This window comes from Orcinus orca, chromosome 2 (genome assembly GCF_937001465.1).
Source record: "Orcinus orca chromosome 2, mOrcOrc1.1, whole genome shotgun sequence".
Taxonomy (NCBI): domain Eukaryota; kingdom Metazoa; phylum Chordata; class Mammalia; order Artiodactyla; family Delphinidae; genus Orcinus; species Orcinus orca.
In genome coordinates, this window is record NC_064560.1 from 126,927,779 (window position 1) to 126,945,896 (window position 18,118).

An 18,118-nucleotide genomic window follows, 5' to 3' on the forward strand; every position below is an offset into this window, starting at 1 on the left:
CACTGCTGTGGCCTCTCCTGCTGCGGAGCACAGGCTCCGGACACGCAGGCCCAGCGGCCATGGCTCACGGGCCCAGCCGCTCCGCTCCACAGCACGTGGGATCCTCCCGGACCCGGACACGAACCCGCGCCCCCTGCATCGGCAGGCAGACTCCCAACATATGCGCCACCAGGGAAGCCCAAGGACATATTATGGTAGGAAAAGTAGAATATATGTTTGTGAAGGATCCTTAAAGAGTCTATGGATGACTGAAGCTCTTTTTTTTTTTTTAATTGTTTTTATTTTATTTATTTTTGGCTGCATTGGGTCTTTGTTGCTGCACGCGGGCTTTTCTCTAGTTGCAGCGAGCCGGGGCTACTCCTTGCTGTGGCGCACGGGTTTAGTGCTGTGGCTTCTCTTGTTGCAGAGCACGGGTTCTAGGCACACGTGCTTCAGTAGTTGGGGCACACAGGCTCAGTAGTTGTGGTGCACGGGCTTAGTTGCTCCGCGGCATGTGGGATTTTCCCGGACCAGGGCTCAAACCCGTGTCTCCTGCATTGGCAGGCGGATTCTTAACCACTGCACCACCAGAGAAGCCCTGGAGCTCTTACATTGCTAGTAGGAATGCAAAATGATACAACCACTTTGGAAAACAGTTTGACAGTCTCTTACAAAGATAAACATACACTTACCATACAATCCAGCAATCCCACTTTTAGATATTTACCCAAAAGAAATGAAAATGTATGTCTACTCAAAGACTTGTATGCAAATGTTCATAGCAACTTTATTCAAAATAGCCCCAAACTGGAAAAAACCCAAATGTCGATCAACTGGTGAATAGATAAATAAATCGATGGGATACCCATACCATGGAATGCTACTCAGCAGTAAAAAGGAATAACTAATGATACAGGCAGCAACATGGACTCATCTCAAAAGCATCTGCTAAGTGGAATAAGCCAGACACTAAAGGCTATATACTGCATGATTCTATTGGTGTGACAGTCTGGAAAAGGCAAAGGGGACAGAAATCGGATCAATGGTTACCGGGGGCTAAGGATAGGGAAAGGGAACCGATTCCAAAGAGGAGGAAAAATTGGGGGGTTATGGAACTCTTCTATATCTTAATTGCAGTTGTAATAACACAACTATATACATCTGTCAAAATATATTAATCTGTATATTTTAAAGGAGTGAATTTTACTGTATCTTAACTATACCTCAGTATGAAATCTAATTTTCCTCTCATGGTTTCCTTTTTAACTCTGTTGTCTTCTTCACTTTGAATCTCTAAAGGGCCAAAGCTTCTAATTCCAGGCCCACCCCTCCCTGGAATGAGATTACAAGGAGTCATAAGCGCTGAAGAGAACTTCTTGACAAGAAAAAGAAAGAGATGGACTGCTATGGTCTGAATGTTTGTGTTCCCCCAAAATTCATATGTTGAAATCCTAAGCCCTAAAAGTGATGGTATTAGGAGGCGGGGCCTTTGGCAGGTAATTAAGTTGTGAGGGTGGAGCTATCAAGAAGATAATTAGTGTTCATAGAAGAGATTCCCGGGAGAGCTCCCAGCCCCTCCTACCGCGTGAGATACAGTGAGAATTCTGCGACCTGACCCATTACAGGGCCCTCCCACACCATGCTGGCACCCTGATCTCACACTTCCAGCCTCCAGAACCGTGAGAAATAAATGTCAGTTGTTTATAAGCTACCCAGTCTGTGTTATTTTGTTATAGCACCCAGAATGGACTGAGACAGGGTCCCCCAATTGTTTCCAAGAAATCATTGGTAAAATTTGTCCTGCACAAAGAAATGCCGCTGGCCAATCATAGAATATACAGAGGAACAGAGGACAGGATCAAAGACAAGGATGCTTTCTCTCCACGTCTAAATGGAACCAAGGGAAGGCTGTCAGCGTGGTTTAGACGGAGGTTTCACAGAGTAGGCTATGGCCAGCAAGTGAAGCCGAGGCACCTTCCTAGCCCTCCCAGCTGGGAGTGTTCCAGCCACTCTGGGACGCCCCAAAGTGTAGGCACAGGGATGGCTTCCCCCACTCCACCAAGGTTCACAAAAGCCAAACGGTGACCTGACAGGGCACCTGTGAGACATGGGCAGACGTCATTTCTGCTCATGGTGCCTGGACAGTTGGCTCCAGAGCTCCTACTGCAGATGATGCCAGGTTCCCAGCCAAGGATGGGCCGATGAGGTCTCTGGTGCAGTCTAGCCATAGGGTCCTGAATCATGGAACTCACCAAGTACTGTCTTTGATGGGCTTGTCTGAGGATGGCCAGGATAGGAAAATTACTATCAAACACCAGGATCAGGCCCCAAGTATCTGGGCCTGACTCATGCCAATCCTGGGAGCAAGGTAGTGATGGGAAATGGAGTTCTACCCTGTTCTACTCTGCCAGGATAGAACAAACATTTCAGGTGTTTGTTGAAGGGACTTCTGATACAAAGAAAAAAAGAGAATGTATTCAAATTTCACACAAAATGGTTTGAAAATTCATATCCTACTACCCAAGTAGAGTCTCCTGTATAACTCTGCCCCCCACACCCACCGCAAACACAAACACAAACACACACACACACCATCTCTCCAAAACGTTTCCACTTACACTCATCCATGTTCATCTTCAGGAGTAAGAGCAAACAAATAATGCTTGCTATTTGCCAGGTATTCCTCTAAACATCTTACTAAATTAACAACATTGAAGGTATAGTATTATCCCCATTTTACACGTAGGAAACTGAGGCTCAGGAAGACTTAACGTGTCTAAAGTTACCTAGTTGGTAAGTGACAAAGTGGAGTTTAAATCCAGGCTGTGTGGCACCGAAGACCAGTTTCTGCCACATTTGCCGACACGTCTATTACCAGGCTCCTCACAAGTCTGTGCCCACAACCAGCACATGCCCAGCTTTTCCCTAGAGCAGACTCAGGTGCATGGAGGGAGTTGTTTGCCAAGTGCAGCCGCATCCCTTCTAGAAGAGAAGACACCAGGAGTCAGGCTGGGAGGAGATTAGAGCTCATTCAGCCCACTGGTTTTGAAATTTTTGTGGTTTTTTTCCATGAAATGTGATGAACGTTTCAATTCTTTCCCCAGAAAAATGCTTTACAAGTTCACAGACCCCCTGAATCTTGTCCACGAACTCCAAATTAAAGGCCCTGATCTATTCAAATCCCTTCATTTTAGAGCACCTGATTTGACAGTAAACATTCAATACACTATTACGGTTGTAGTTGTTCAAGGTGGAAAAAAAAGAAAGAGAAAATCCTGAGACTTAAAAAAAGGTGAAATGGTGGACCCAAGGCCAAACAGACAGGGAGTGACTGAGTTGGAAACAAACCCAAGACTTTCAGGCCAGTGCTCTCTCTACCCCATCACCTTGAAACAAGGCCTTTTGGAGTTTTCTTTCAGCCTTTTTAGATTTTTGCCTTCATCCCATAAAGACCCAAGTAGTGCCAGCCAGTTGTATGGACAGATGTGAAACAAGAGGGCAGTCAGGGAGTTGAGAAGCTCCCATGTTCCACCTCTCTCCAGGCCCCTCCTTTTCCTCAACTGTCCATGTTACCCCATTACCTTCTCACCCACACACCCCCTTACATCCACCAGAAATACCTACGAACACAAAAGGAAGGTGGCTGCTGGCAAAGAGATCCAGATGACACCAATTGCATGATAGCGGCCTCGCTAAGCCCACATCAGGATGTACCATGATTCTCTAACATATACAGAGTCAAACAAGCCATTCTCTTCTCTCCCTGCCTTTAAAGCAATTGTCATAGGGAAGTATTGGGGTGGGGAACAGTGAAGGGATCCTTTCTTTGAGACTTCCAAGAAATATAACACCCCCTCTTCCAGTGTCTCACTTGCAAAATGTACTTCCTGGTGTCAACTGAACACTCCAGGCTCACTGAGAGTCCCTTTCCTCTGGTTCAAGCTCAGGCCATCAAATCTTCAAAGATCAGAGCTCCTCCTAGCCCATTCTCCTGTCTAATTAATTCAATACCTAGTATCCTGCATTCCTAAGTCCTTTCATCTAATTCTTTGGTCATTTTTATGACCTGTCTACAGACTATTTTAAATGTCTTATTTTAGTTATTATAGCATTAAACTGAACCCAATGCATGAAGAAGGCTCTAACGAAAGATGACTAAACAGAATTACTCTTTAACTCCTATTTAAACTCCTACGACTCCTAGTTAACTCCTACTATGACTAGTAGTCATATTCAATTAATGGTATCCACCATCATGTTGGAGTTTTTAACAACATAATATACGTCATCTGATATCTATTTTACTTGAGAGGAAATATGGCCCTTAAGTGACAGTGCATCCCTGGAGGAGGAGTAACTAAGAGTACATGGGTTGAAGAGTTGACCTGGATATATTCAGGCTCCACCATCTATTCTATACCATAGAGAGCCTCCTTCAGCCTCAACTCTTGCTTTTAAAAATGAGAATAATGTTTATTTCAACATCTAAAAATGGCAAAATAAAATTAAAATACCCTATGTTGTAGAAGATTCAGAGAAAAGATGCTCTCCAAAAGCAAGTGTGATTCCTCGGGAGCACCATCTGGGAATGTGGGGGAAACGCATTGAAATGTGCAGACCTACTGATCCAGTTATTCCACTTGTGGACAAAGAATGTCACCTGCCATATCCCTAAACAAAGGATGTTACTGCCATCAAACCATCAGCCACTGCTGCAGCCCCCAGTGGTGCACCCTGAGGGGAACTCAGGAAGGAGAAAAACAGGATACCGGCTCTAGATATTCAATACTTAAGATGCATATCAAATGAATGATTTCAATGAGCCCAGAGTCTTGCATCTTCCCACAGAGAGAAAAGTGCTAAATTCATTAACTTGATGTATCTGGTTTTCTTTAATTAATAGTAATCTTATGATGTCCAACTACCTGTTTTTTTGTTGTGAAAACTCCTATGTATCCTGGCTTCTCCCTCATCTCTTCGGAACAGTCCCTCAGAGATATCTGAGGGGCTGTCTCCCAAGCTTAAGTCCTCAGTAAGTCCACCAAATTAAACATAATTCTCAGCTTTTAGGTTGTGCATTATTTTTCAGCCGACAGTTTTGGCAACCAAAGAAAGGACCCAGGGGAGACTTCTTTCCTTCACCTGAACTCTACAAGAACTGGAGCCTTGGTACCAGAGGAGGCCTCTTGTGCCCATCCACCGCCTCAGAGAGTCGAGATGAATTTGGGTGAGTCTCTTCTTGCTCCCAGATCTCCCAATTATTGGCTTATTATCCTGAGTTTTGGCAGTGTCTAACAGGTACCTAGCTCCCCAGTTGAAAGATACTGGGGAAACCTGGTTGAAAGACACTGGGAGTTGTTCAGTTGAGATAGTGAACAATCTGGACTGAGTGATTAGGTGAGAGGCTGGACTAACATTTTTGCCTCCAACTAACACTCAGCCAGGGTTATGTTCGTCCAAACTTACACTTACGGTCTTCTCTGGTGACACAGTGGTTAAGAATCTGCCTGCCAATGCAGGGGACACGGGTTCGAGCCTTGGTGTGGGAAGATCCCACGTGCTGCGGAGCAACTAAGCCCGCGCGCCACAACTACTGAGCCCGTGTGCCACAACTACTGAAGCCCGCGCACCTAGAGCCTGTGCTCCGCAACAAGAGAAGCCACCGCAATGAGAAGCCCGTGCACCGCAACGAAGAGTAGCCCCTGCTCGCTGCAACTAGAGAAAGCCTGTGCGCAGCAACGAAGACCCAACGCAGCCAAAAATAAATAAATAAATAAATAAAAATTTAAAAAAACTTACAAGTACTTACTTAATTGGGAATAAAAGGAAATCTTGCCCTAAAAATGGTCAATATGGGGCTCTTATTGCATACACAGTTAAGTTACAGAAAACAGGCCATAAAACATCTTTTAAGAATTCTGACCTTAAAGAAACAAAAGCCCTTCTAGGTGGATCTTACATTTCTCTCCTGTGAGATGTAAATATTCCACCTGATCTTCTTTAGGCATTGTGTGTGTATGTGTGTGTGTGTGTGTGTTGTGTGGTTTTTTTGGGTTTTTTGTTTGTTTGTTTGTTTGTTTTTGCGGTACGCGGGCCTCTCACTGTTGTGGCCTCTCCCGTTGCAGAGCACAGGCTCTGGACTCGCAGGCTCAGCGGCCATGGCTCACGGGCCCAGCTGCTCCATGGCATGTGGGATCTTCCCGGACCGGGGCAGGAACCCGTGTCCCCAGCATCGGCAGGCGGACTCTCAACCACTGCGCTACCAGGGAAGCCCTGTGTGTTGCGTTTTGAGAACTTAGTCTCTACCATCCAGAAGATACACATATTCTGTACATTTGTCAGCCAATTGAATAGACTGGGATTCTGAGCAGTCTTTTTTCTGACTGTGTCAACTCTCGGGCTTTTTGACATCTTAACCTTCATTGCATCAGCTATACAAGGAAAGCCTTTACTTTCTTAGGCTATTTGGGGGAATAAACTTTCTGGATCTTGTATAGGTGGCATTCTTCATACTCTCTTGTGGGGACACCTCTTGTGTCTTATTGGTTTGAGTCACTATTAAGATATATCTCATCAATGCCCAGATGATGGATCCTTTAAAATGGAGAAACTTCTAAATTGGTAAATTTTTAAAGCGCTCTCCTTATAAACAGCTGTTTTATTGGTACTTACGAAAAAAACAGATTAGATGGTGGAAAATATATATACATATATAAAATGGTTAACCTAAGAACTATCTTAATTAAAAAAATGGTTTGAGAATCCTTATTTGTGGTCTCTGCTTCCCCTCAATAAGTCTTATAGGTGCTAATAAAAAACATTAGGATAATTTATATTAATTAGGTTGATTAACAGGGAAGTAAGAAAAAACTGAAGTAAAGTCTAGAGACTTCTTCCCAACAAGGTGGAAATTTTAAGGGGACTCATCCCAAAAGGATAAAAATCTTTCAATGATTATTAAGAAAGGGGATAAATAAAACAGACATTAATAGGATTAAAAACAAAAAAGTTTTGATACAACGCTACCTAAGGTTGAATGGGTCAAAGGGACCCCTTATTGGTCCCTAACTGTGTGGTCAGTTCACTCAACATGGCTGTCCTCTTGCTCTTTGTACAGCCCCTGATCAACCAGTCTCTGCTTCACCTGCACCCTACTCATGTGAACATGCTTACCCCCTGTCCTTTAGACCAGAAAGTCTCCACCTGCTAGTTTATTAAAGGGAAACATCTGTCCTTGTGAGGGTCATTGACCTGAGGGGCTGTGAGGGGCATGCCCCAGCTGCTGGTTGCCCTGGTAACTGATGAGCCAACCCAATGTCAATTCCCCCTATAAATGGTAGCCTCCTTCTCCCCTCAGTAGTAAAGACTGCTGCTGTGTCCTGCCTGCCATCTGTCACACACAGTTGGATGTCACTCCAGGACCTCGTTGCAGGTATGTAAGATCCCCTGTCTATTAAACCACTGACGTCTCTGTCGCTGTCTTGGGGCTCTTTCTTCGGTCTTGAGGCTGGGCAACTACAAGGCTTGCAGGCCCACAGAGTGCAGCCCAATTTAAAGGGCCCCAAACAAGTCTGCTCTATTTACCCCAGTTTAAAATATACGTATTTAAAAGGATGGAAGAAAGTTGCAGTGAGATACCTGATCAACAATTTCTTGAGCCAACTAATCAAGTGAAAAAAATTAAGAAAAGGGCCTGAGACCCTTGGCTCAGCCTCTCACTGGGGACCCCAGAGACTTTTATACCAAAAAAAGATAAAATGGTTGGGATAAAAAGGAATGTTTCTGAACTCCTTGTAAGACCAAGGCTTGTTGATGGCATCTTAATGGAAACTAAGGTTAAAAGTATAAAAGTTGATAGAATTAAGGTAAAAGTTTATCAAAATTGGTATATTTAAATGGGCTTTATGTAAGATGGTTCCATCTCTTTTGCCTAAGTATATTGTGGGACAGACATCATGTCTCACTGGAGAATGCTTCCTCTGCCTGGTATTATAAGACACGGCATATGAATCTGCCCCTAAGGAAATATTAAATATACTAAAGGAAACCAATAGGGTTACCTGGGCCTGTACAATATAAAGTAAAAACTGGGAGCAATATTCAGGGGCAAATTAAAAAAAATAATAGAGATTTTGCTCTGGATTTAACCTCAGAAAGAGGACCTTTGTTAAATGCCTTATGCCAGCTTTTGAAGCCATGATAAATTAAACCCTAAAATTCTAGAACATAGAACTCTTGAATTTCAGTTTTGTTGGAAATCTCATTGATATAAAAAAGCAAATAAAAGAAAATATGGTTTGGCAAATCAATCTTTTAATATCATGTAGGCAACAAACCAGTTCTTTGGAGACTTAAAAGCAACTGTCTTTGTCTTGAAAATCTCTACAAATCAGAAATGTAAATATAGCCCACAATGACCTGAGCCTGAGCCTAATTAGCTCAATCAGGTAAAACCAGAAACCAAGGTTAAAAAAAAGAGAGAAAGGCCTTTTTGTTTTTTTTGCTGTACACGGGCCTCTCACTGTTGTGGCCTCTCCCATTGCGGAGCACAGGCTCCGGACACGCAGGCTCAGTGGCCACGGCTTGCGGGGCCCAGCCGCTCTGCGGCATGTGGGATTTTCCCGGACCGGGGCACAAATCCGTGTCCCCTGCATTGGTAGGCGGACTCTCAACCACTGCGCCACCAGGGAAGCCTGAGAAAGGCCTTTTTAAACTCAAACTGCTAGAAAGGCTCCCTCACCCAGAAGGCTCCCTCACTCAAAACCTAATTCATAGCCTCCTTAAGGGTTTATCAAGGAAAAGAACAAATTTTAAGTCTTTCCCACAAATAGTAAATCCTTAGTCATCTGAGCAAATAAATTTAACTTCTTCCAACTGTTATTTATAAGCTAGTAAGTTTATATTGTAATATCTGATTCATAACTAAGTTTTTTAAGTGAAACTATGAGATCTCTAGTTTCGTCTATTTAAATGTCTGTGTACACATCATACATATGAGATGTCACTACCTCTGGATATACTCTCAAAATTAAATTTATAAAAGACCTCTATTTAGTTGACTTAAAAGTAAGTGCTTACAAACTAAATATTTCTAAATATAAAGGAAACTGGCCAGAATGAATTTCAGGTTCACGTGACCTAGGAAATATTCAATATTAAATTAATATCTATTAATATTAATAGCTTTTTAAGCTTGCTGACTTAATCAATATAGACATGTTTTTTATTGTAGCAAGGTTTACTGAAGGTCAATAAGTTCATATTATTTGTGTTGCAGAGTTTGTCAGCAAAAAAAAAAAAATTAACTTGGTATGGTGATATTTTATAAGTTTAAAGTTACCTGAGATAAGAATTTTCAGGTGAACTCTTAGGAATAATTATGTTTTGGGTATGTCTGTCTAAAATAGTTTCTCCAGATTTTTGGTAATTTGAGCTTTGCTAAATTAAGTTAAATGATGGGAATTCATAGAATATCCAGGTCATTTCAAATAATATAAAATACTGGAATATTAATTGCTAAACAAGTCTAAATTTGCCTACTTTTGTCTCCTTACAAGAGGGAAGCTAAAGGTGTTTGGGTTTATTAGACGCACATCTTGTACCACATTGAAGAAAGAAATTATTCTCTGAGAAAATGGATGTTTCTCCTGGTTATGGACTATTCCAATCAGAAAATGCTGATGGGGGCTTCCCTGGTGGTGCAGTGGCTAAGAATCTGCCTGCCAATGCAGGGGACGCGGGTTCGGGCCCTGGTCCAGGAAGATCGCACATGCCGCAGAGCAACTAAGCCCATGCACCACAACTACTGAGCCTGCGCTCTAGAGCCCGTGAGCCACAACTACTGAGCCTGTATGCCACAACTACCGAAGCCTGTGCGCCTAGAGCCCGTGCTCCGCAACAAGAGAAGCCACCGCAATGAGAAGCCTGTGCATCGCAACAAGGAGTAGCCCCCACTCACCACAACCAGAGAGGAGCCCGTGTGCAGCAACGAAGACCCAATGCAGCCAAATAAAAAATAATTAAAAAGAAAAAAAAAAGAAAATACTGATGGGCTTACCTGGTGGCACAGTGGTTGAGGATCTCCCTGGCAATGCAGGGGACACAGGTTCAAGCCCTGGTCCGCAAAGATCCCACATGCTGTGGAGCAACTAAGCCCGTGCACCACAACTACTGAGCCTGCGCTCTAGAGCCAACGAGCTACAACTACTGAGCCTGTGTGCCACAACTACTGAAGCCCATGCACCTAGAGCCTGTGCTCCTCAACAAGAGAAGCCACTGCAATGAGAAGCCCATGCACCACAACGAAGAGGAACCCCCGCTCACCGCAACTAGAGAAAGCCCGCAAGCAGCAACAAAGACCAAATGTAGCCAAAAATAAATAAATAATTTTTTAAAAAAATTCTGGTATGACAAACAATTCACAATTACTTGTTCCTTGTCAGTTTTCACTAGAGATTAAAGTTTTTAAGGGTTAAATTTGTAATATGTAATTAAAGCTAATAAAATATATTAAGGGAAACATTTCAGTATGCAAGGAGAACGTGACTTTCAGCAAAAGAAGGTATGAGGAATGGAAGTACATTGTGTTAAGGGGAAATAGTGATTTTTGTCCTACAATTGGTTGTTTCTGGATGGAAAAAGGAACTAATATAGATACAGAAAGTTGTGGAAGGTTTGTAGAAAGGGAGCCCTGAAAAAGGAGTTTTATGCATGGTCAGGCTGGGATCAGATTAAACTTAATTAGGCGAATGGCTATTGTTCTTAAAAGTAGGCTGGTGCAGGACTGGATTTTGTTCTTCTCTCTGTTAAGAGAACGAAGTTTTCTTAGAATACTGCTTTTGATAACAGATTGTGTGAGCTTCTTTGCCTTTAAGTGATCTGCATCTGTTTTTTGAAATCTTTTGTCACTTTGGTTAAGTGAATAAGTATTATTTTGTAACCAAGCAGGACCCTATGGGGCTTTCCCAGGACAGACCTCTCTCCCCATATCCTCTGCCTGCCTCCTCTTTGTAGAAAAGCTGGGTCTCCCAGGCCTCCCCTGAGTCACAAAAGCCTTGTTCAAGAATTAATCATTGAAATAAGTCAGACAGAGAAAGACAAATACTGTATAATATCACTTACATGTGGACTCTAAAAACTACAACAAACTAGTGAATATAACAAAGAAGCTAACTCACAAATAGAGAACAAACTAGTGGTTACCAGTGCAGAGAGGGAAAGGAGGAGGGGCAATAAAGGGGTAGGGGATTAAGAGGTACAGACTATTAGGTATAAAATAAGCTACAAGGATGTATTGTATTGATACAACATGGAATACAGCCAATATTTTATAACTATAAATGGAGTATAACCTTTAAAAAATTGTAAATCACTGTATTGTACACCTGTAATTTATATAATATTGTACATCAACTATACTTCAATTTAAAAAAGCAAACGATACAATTTAAAAAATGTTAAAAAAAAGAGAATTAATAATTTAAAGGATGTGAACATGTAGTGACAAAAATAGCAGTTGGGCTAGGAAAACTGTTTTACAGATGCTAAAACCCCCACCAAATGGAAGAAGTTAACTACTTGATGACCATGAACATGTCCAGACCTACTGGAGCCTGAGAACTGATAATGTTAATTGACACTGCCCTGTTAACCTCACCATCAACCAATCAGAATTGTGCATGAGCTGATCACACATCCTCCTATTCCCCTCCCTCACCTTGTCTTTAAAAATGCTTCCCCAGTAGAAGTGAACATAGGCAAAATATTCTCTGACATAAATCATAGCAAAGCATTCTTAAGTCAGTCTCCTAAGGCAAAAGAAATAAAAGCAAAAGTAAACCAATGGGACCTAATTAAACTTACAAGCTTTTGCACAGCAAAGGAAACCATAAACAAAATGAAAAGACAACCTACAGAATGGGAGAAAATATTCCCAAATGATGCGACTGACAAGGGCTTAATTTCCAAAATATACAAACAGCTCATACAGCTCAATATCAAGAAAACAACCCAATCAAAAAATGGGCAGAAGACCTAAATAGACATTTCTCCAAAGAAGATATACAGGCAGTCAACAGGCACATAAAAAGATGCTCAACATCTCTGTTAGAGAAATACAGATCAAAACTATAATGAGGTATCACTTCACACCAGTCAGAATGGCCATCATCAAAAAGTCTTCAAATAATGAACGCTGGAGAGGGTGTGGAGAAAAGGGAATCCTCATAAACTGTTGTTGGGAATGTAAATTGGTGCAGCCACTATGGAGAACAGTATGGAGGTTCCTTTAAAAAACTAAAAATAGAGTTACCATATGATCCACAATCCCTTCCTGGGCATATATCCAGAGAAAATTCTAAAAAAATATATGCAGGACTTACCTGGTGGTCCAGGGGGTAAGACTCCACATTCCCAATGCAGGGGGCCCAAATTTGATCCCTGGTTGGGGAACTAGATCCTGCATGCATGCTGCAACTAAGATATCCATGTGCCACATCTAAGACATCCACATGCTGCAACAAAGGTCCCGCATGCCGCAACTAAGACCTGGCGCAGCCTAAATAAATAAATAAATATTTTTTTAAAAAGATACATGCACCCCAGTGTTCACAGCAGCACTACTTACAAGAGCCAAAACATGGAAGCAATCTAAATGTCCATCGACAGATGAATGGATAAAGATGTGGTATATATATACAATGGAATATTACTCAGCCATAAAAAAATGAAATAATGCCATTTGCAGCAATGTGGATGGACCTAGAGATTATCATACTAAGTAAGTCAGAAAGAGAAAGACAAATACCATATGATATTACTTATATGTGGAATCTAAAATGGTACAAGTGAACTTATTTACAAAACAAACAGATTCACAGACATAGAAAACAAACTTATAGTTATCAAAGGAGAAAGGTGGGGGAGGGGTGGGGATAAATTAGGAGCTTGGGATTAAAACACACTACTATACATAAAATAGACAAACAACAAGGTCATACTGTATAGCACAGGGAACTATATTCAATATCTTGTAATAACCTGTAATGGAAAATAATCTGAAAGAATACATATGTATAACTTAATCTACACACCAGAAACTAACACAACATTGTAAACCAACTACACTTAAATTTTTTACAAAAGATTTCCTGAAACCTACTGGGGAGTTTGGGTCTTTTGAGCATGAGCCACCCATTCTCCTTGCTTGGCCCTGCAATATAACTTTCTCCATCCCAAACTGACATTTCAGTTAGTTTGGTCCCACTGTGCATCAGGCACACAAACCTGGGTTCAACAACAGTTTCACAGTGACCTATGATCCTATATGACCAAGTGTTTTGACACCTTTTTGATATTTTTTGACAAACTTCCCAAATATCGAATTTTAAATAAACTTCTTTTGACTTCCAGCTGACTTTGGGATGCTTCAAAGGGCCCTTGAAACATCCCAAAGAGAGATATTAAAACTAATTAGGTTTATTTATGTTATATTACATGGGAAACATTATCAAAAAGCGGTTATAAAATCATCTTAGGGCTTCCCTGGTGGCACAGTGGTTAAGAATCTGCCTGCCAACGCAGGGGACACGGATTCGAGCCCTGGTCCAGGAAGATCCCACATGCTGCAGAGCAACTAAGCCCACGTGCCACAATGACTGAGTCTGCACTCTAGAGCCCGCGAGTCACAACTACTGAAGCCCACATGCCACAATTACTGAAGCCTGCATGCCGCAACAACTGAAGCCCACGCTCTGCAACAAGAGAAGCCACCGCAATGAGAAGCCTGTGCACCACAACGAAGAGTAGCCCCCACTCGCTGCAACTAGAGAAAGCCCGCGCACAGCAACAAAGACCCAATGCAACCAAAAATAAATAAATAATTTTTAAAAAAATCATCTTAGGTTAGATGTCATTAACATAGATATTCCAAAAGTTATATAATTCATAAAATTCTGATATGTCTTGGTATAATGTTATCAGTTGTAATTCTAGTTATTTTAAAATGTTGTATGTCACAGAAATATCCAAGTTTCTTGTTGATTACGTTGTAATCAGAACTTTAAACACACCAAAGTCTTGTCAAAGACTTATAGACAATCACTGTTTTACTCTGATGCTTCTAGAAAATGAAGATCTACAAAAAGATTTATAAAAAGAAATTTTTGACAAATATAAGTTTCTGATAACTTTTAGATCATACCACTGAACTGGATAAGAAATTACAAAACTCTAATGGAAAATCTACGACATCATCCAGATCAACAGGAATTAATTACATGGGAGTAAAGGGAACTGATAAATGATTTATAATTTTACAACTTCTTTCTGAAATATACTGGCTTTTAATCTTTGTTTTCCAGAAAACAAAACTTTGTTTTCCAAAAATCCTCTTACAGTATGACATACAACAAGTTGATAAAGTTTACCTTGTAAACGAAGATGAAACACGTGTCTTTTTCTCTCTACCTGATCTTTCCAGAATTTGGCCTCTCTGACACCACTGTGTACTTGATGACTTTTTGTTATCAGATTACAGCTAGTTATACTAATCATGTTTTAATTTGTTCTCTCGTTTTCAAATTACACCTTGTGCCTCTCTGTGCAACTATGACTTTATTAATGTTACTAGCTGTATTACTTATACCCTGTCTGTTTTATAAGATTATTGTCTCTTGCATTAACAAATGTATAACCAGGCCTTCAACAAAATTAATGATGGCTAAATGTCTTGAGGCAGTTGATCATATATAACTCTACATAGAACAGTTATAATAGTGCAACTCTAGATATGGGAAGAGGCAGCAAGGGAAAACATTCCTTGGATCATAATATATTACCAGAGAATTTTAGATCATCAACAGGGCCTAATCAAAAAATTAGCACATCAAGTGGCCTATCAACAGAATCTTCCCCTGATCTAGGAATGAACCTTCCTAGTGTCACGGGACAAAATTAGTCATGAAATGCCTCCCAAACATTGGTCAAATCTATGACCAAGAGGAGGCCCTGTGGACAAAGAATGTTGCCTGTCATATCAGTAAACAAAGGATGGTGCAGCCATCAGCTACTGCGGCCAGCCCTGATGGTGCACCCTAAGGGAACTCAGGATGGAGATAAACAGGATACTGGCCCTAGATAAGGTGTGTATCAAAGGAATAATTTCAATGAGCCCAGGCTCTTGAATCTTCCCATACACAGAAAAACCCTAAATTCATAACTTGAGGTCTGGTTTTCTTTGACAGTAATCTTTTGATGTTCCAATTACCTGGGCTGTTTTTCGTTTCTGTTTTGTTTTTGCAAAAATTCTTATATATCCTGACTTCTCCTTACTCTTTGGAATAGTTCCTCAGAGCTATCTGAGAGTCTGCCTCCTGGGCTTAAGTCCTCAGTAAGTCAATAAAACATAATTCTCAACTTTCCAATTGTGCATTTTTTTCATTCAACACACTTTTAGGCAGTTATCCTAAGAACATAATTAAAGATATGTTTAAAAAAAAAAGATATGTGCAGAGACTTAACTGCAAGGACATTCATCTCAATATTGTTTGCAAAAGTAAAAAACTGGAGTCAACTAAATGCTAGCAGTAAATGACTAGTTTATACTATAATTTACTTAACCAGACAATGGGATATTAGACAGCCATTAACAATTATGCACAGGGGAATATTTAATGACATGAAAATATGTTCACAATGCCCTAAGTGAAAAAAAAAGCAAGCTTAAAAACAATTTAAAGGGGGACTTCCCTGGTGGCGCAGTGGTTAAGAATCTGGCTGCCAATGCAGGGGACACAGGTTCAAGCTCTGGTCCGGGAAGATCCCACATGCCGCGGAGCAACTAAGCCCCTGTGCCACAACTACTGAGCCCACGTGCCACAACTACTGAAGCCCACACGCCTAGAGCCCATGCTCTGCAACAAGAGAAGCTACGGCAATGAGAAGCCCACGCACCTCAATGAAGAGTAGCCCCCACTCACCACAACTAGAGAAAAGCAAGTGCACAGCAAAGAAGACCCAACACAGCCAAAAATAAAATAAATAAATAAATTTATTTGTTAAAAAAGTTAAAGTATATAGCATCCCATTTTTTAATTTAGAGATAAATAGGCATCGAAAAGCTCTGAGAGGCCAGCATCAAGATGTTAACAATGATGGCTTTAAGAGTGATTTCTATTTTTTTCCTTTGTGATCTATGTATTTAAATTTTCCACAATAAGCACATTGCTTTTCCAAGCAAACCTATTTGTATTAATAGTATATACTTTGTTCACAAGGTTGCAATGAGGATAAAATAGGATAATGCACCTGAAAAAGACTTTCAGTAGTGTAAAGCACTATACCAATATTACTGATACCGAAAGCTCAGCTTCTCTGTACACCAGTGCCAAACTGAATCTTGGAGGCAAGAGTTTTGGGTGAAGTAGAAAAGAATAGCTTTGGGACTTCCCTGGTGGCGCAGTGGTTAAGAGTCCGCCTGCCAATGCAGGGGACACAGTTTCGATCCCTGATCTGGGAAGATCCCACATGCCGCGGAGCAACTAAGCCCATGCGCCACAACTACTGAGCCTATGCTCTAGAGCCTGCAAGCCACAGCTACTGAGCCTGTCTGCCACAACTACTGAAGCCTGTGTGCCTAGAGCCCGCTCACCGCAACGAAGAGTAGCCCCCACTCGCCACAGCTAGAGAAAGCTTGAGTAGCCACAGGACCAAACGCAGCCAAAAAAAAAAATTAATTAAAAAATAAAATTTAAATAGATAAATTCTATTAAAAAAAAAAAAGAAAGAAAAGAATAGCATTATTGCTTTGCCAGGCAAAGGGGGCCAGAGCAGGCTAATGCCCTCAAAGCTGTGTGTCCCAACTTGGATAAGTTTTATAGTAATGGTTCAAAGAGGACATGATCAGCTCATAGATGTTCTTCTGATGGGTTAGTGGTGAGGTAAGTAGGAGTCAGCATCATCAGCCTTCAGGTTCCAACTGGTCTGGGGTCTACATGCTTGTGGGCAGCATACCATCTTTAATCCTTAACTTCTCTCATCTGGACGGGGTTTCAGTATCTGCAAAATAGCTGAAAGATATTGTGGTGTGTATCCCTTGATGGGTAACCAGGACTCTGCCCCAAGGCTGCACTATTCTTTCTCTCGACTCTTTGTTTCTCCCTTGTCTTGCATCCCCCTCTTTCCCTAATTAACAACTGCTTGAATCTGCCCATTGGAACTCAGGGAAGGTCATGGAGGCTGAATGAAGGTAATCAAAGAAATGGAGGGATACAGAAAGGCTTTGTGCGCAGGATCCCCACAGGGCCCTGCTTGGTATCACTATGATCTACTCTACCTAAACCTGGGTGTCCTTCCCCATCGTTCTTGTATAGAACCTGTCTTCCTATTTGAGATCTCCTTTGTTACATTCTTCTATAGGTCATCTCCACACCAGTTGACCACCAGACAATTCCTTCTTCCTACCCTCAAACTGTAGCAGACCCGTTTCTTCATCCATCTTACCTTTATACTTTAACAAATGCTCACATAGTTAGCAAACCATGGGGCTTGTCTTTTTTTCATAAATAGTAGATTATTAAAAACCCAGTGATATTATGCCAGTGAAGAGCCACATTTCCATTTATTCTTTTCCCATTTCCAACCCCTTCAATTGTTACTCTGCTTTGTCTCTTCATATCCTACTCTCTCCACTGTGTTCACTACCCCCATCCCATTTATAGATCTGCTTAAGCCTGTAACCTCTCTTCTTTCTTTCATTCCTTCATCTATTCATCCAAAAAATATTGTTTGGGGGCTTCCCTGGAGCCGCAGTGGTTGAGAGTCCGCCTGCCGATGCAGGGGACACGGGTTCGTGCCCCGGTCCGGGAAGATCCCACACGCTGCGGAGCGGCTGGGCCCGTGAGCCATGGCCGCTGAGCCTGCGCGTCCAGAGCCTGTGCTCCGCAATGGGAAAGGGCACAACAGTGAGAGGCCCGCGTACTGCAAAAAAAAAAAAAAATATATATATATATATATATATATATATATTGTTTGGTTGCATGATATGCAACAGTCACTGACTAGCTGCTGGGCCATAAAAACGAATAAAACACAAAGGAAGTGGAAGGAAGGACAACATAGGTGATAGGGAACAGATGAGTAA

At 41.5% G+C, this 18,118-nt stretch overlaps 1 long non-coding RNA gene across 3 annotated transcripts in view; it reads right to left on the bottom strand.

Moving 5' to 3' along the window:
• The window catches only part of LOC125963607 (uncharacterized), a 38,954-nt gene continuing 20,836 nt past the window's right edge, over window positions 1-18,118 (bottom strand). The window contains exons 2-3 of one of the 3 annotated variants that reach the window (XR_007475764.1): window positions 12,360-12,535; window positions 1-594 (exon numbers count right to left, since the gene is read on the bottom strand). This is a non-coding gene — a long non-coding RNA (uncharacterized LOC125963607). The other 2 variants (XR_007475763.1, XR_007475765.1) reach the window with 2 other exon arrangements.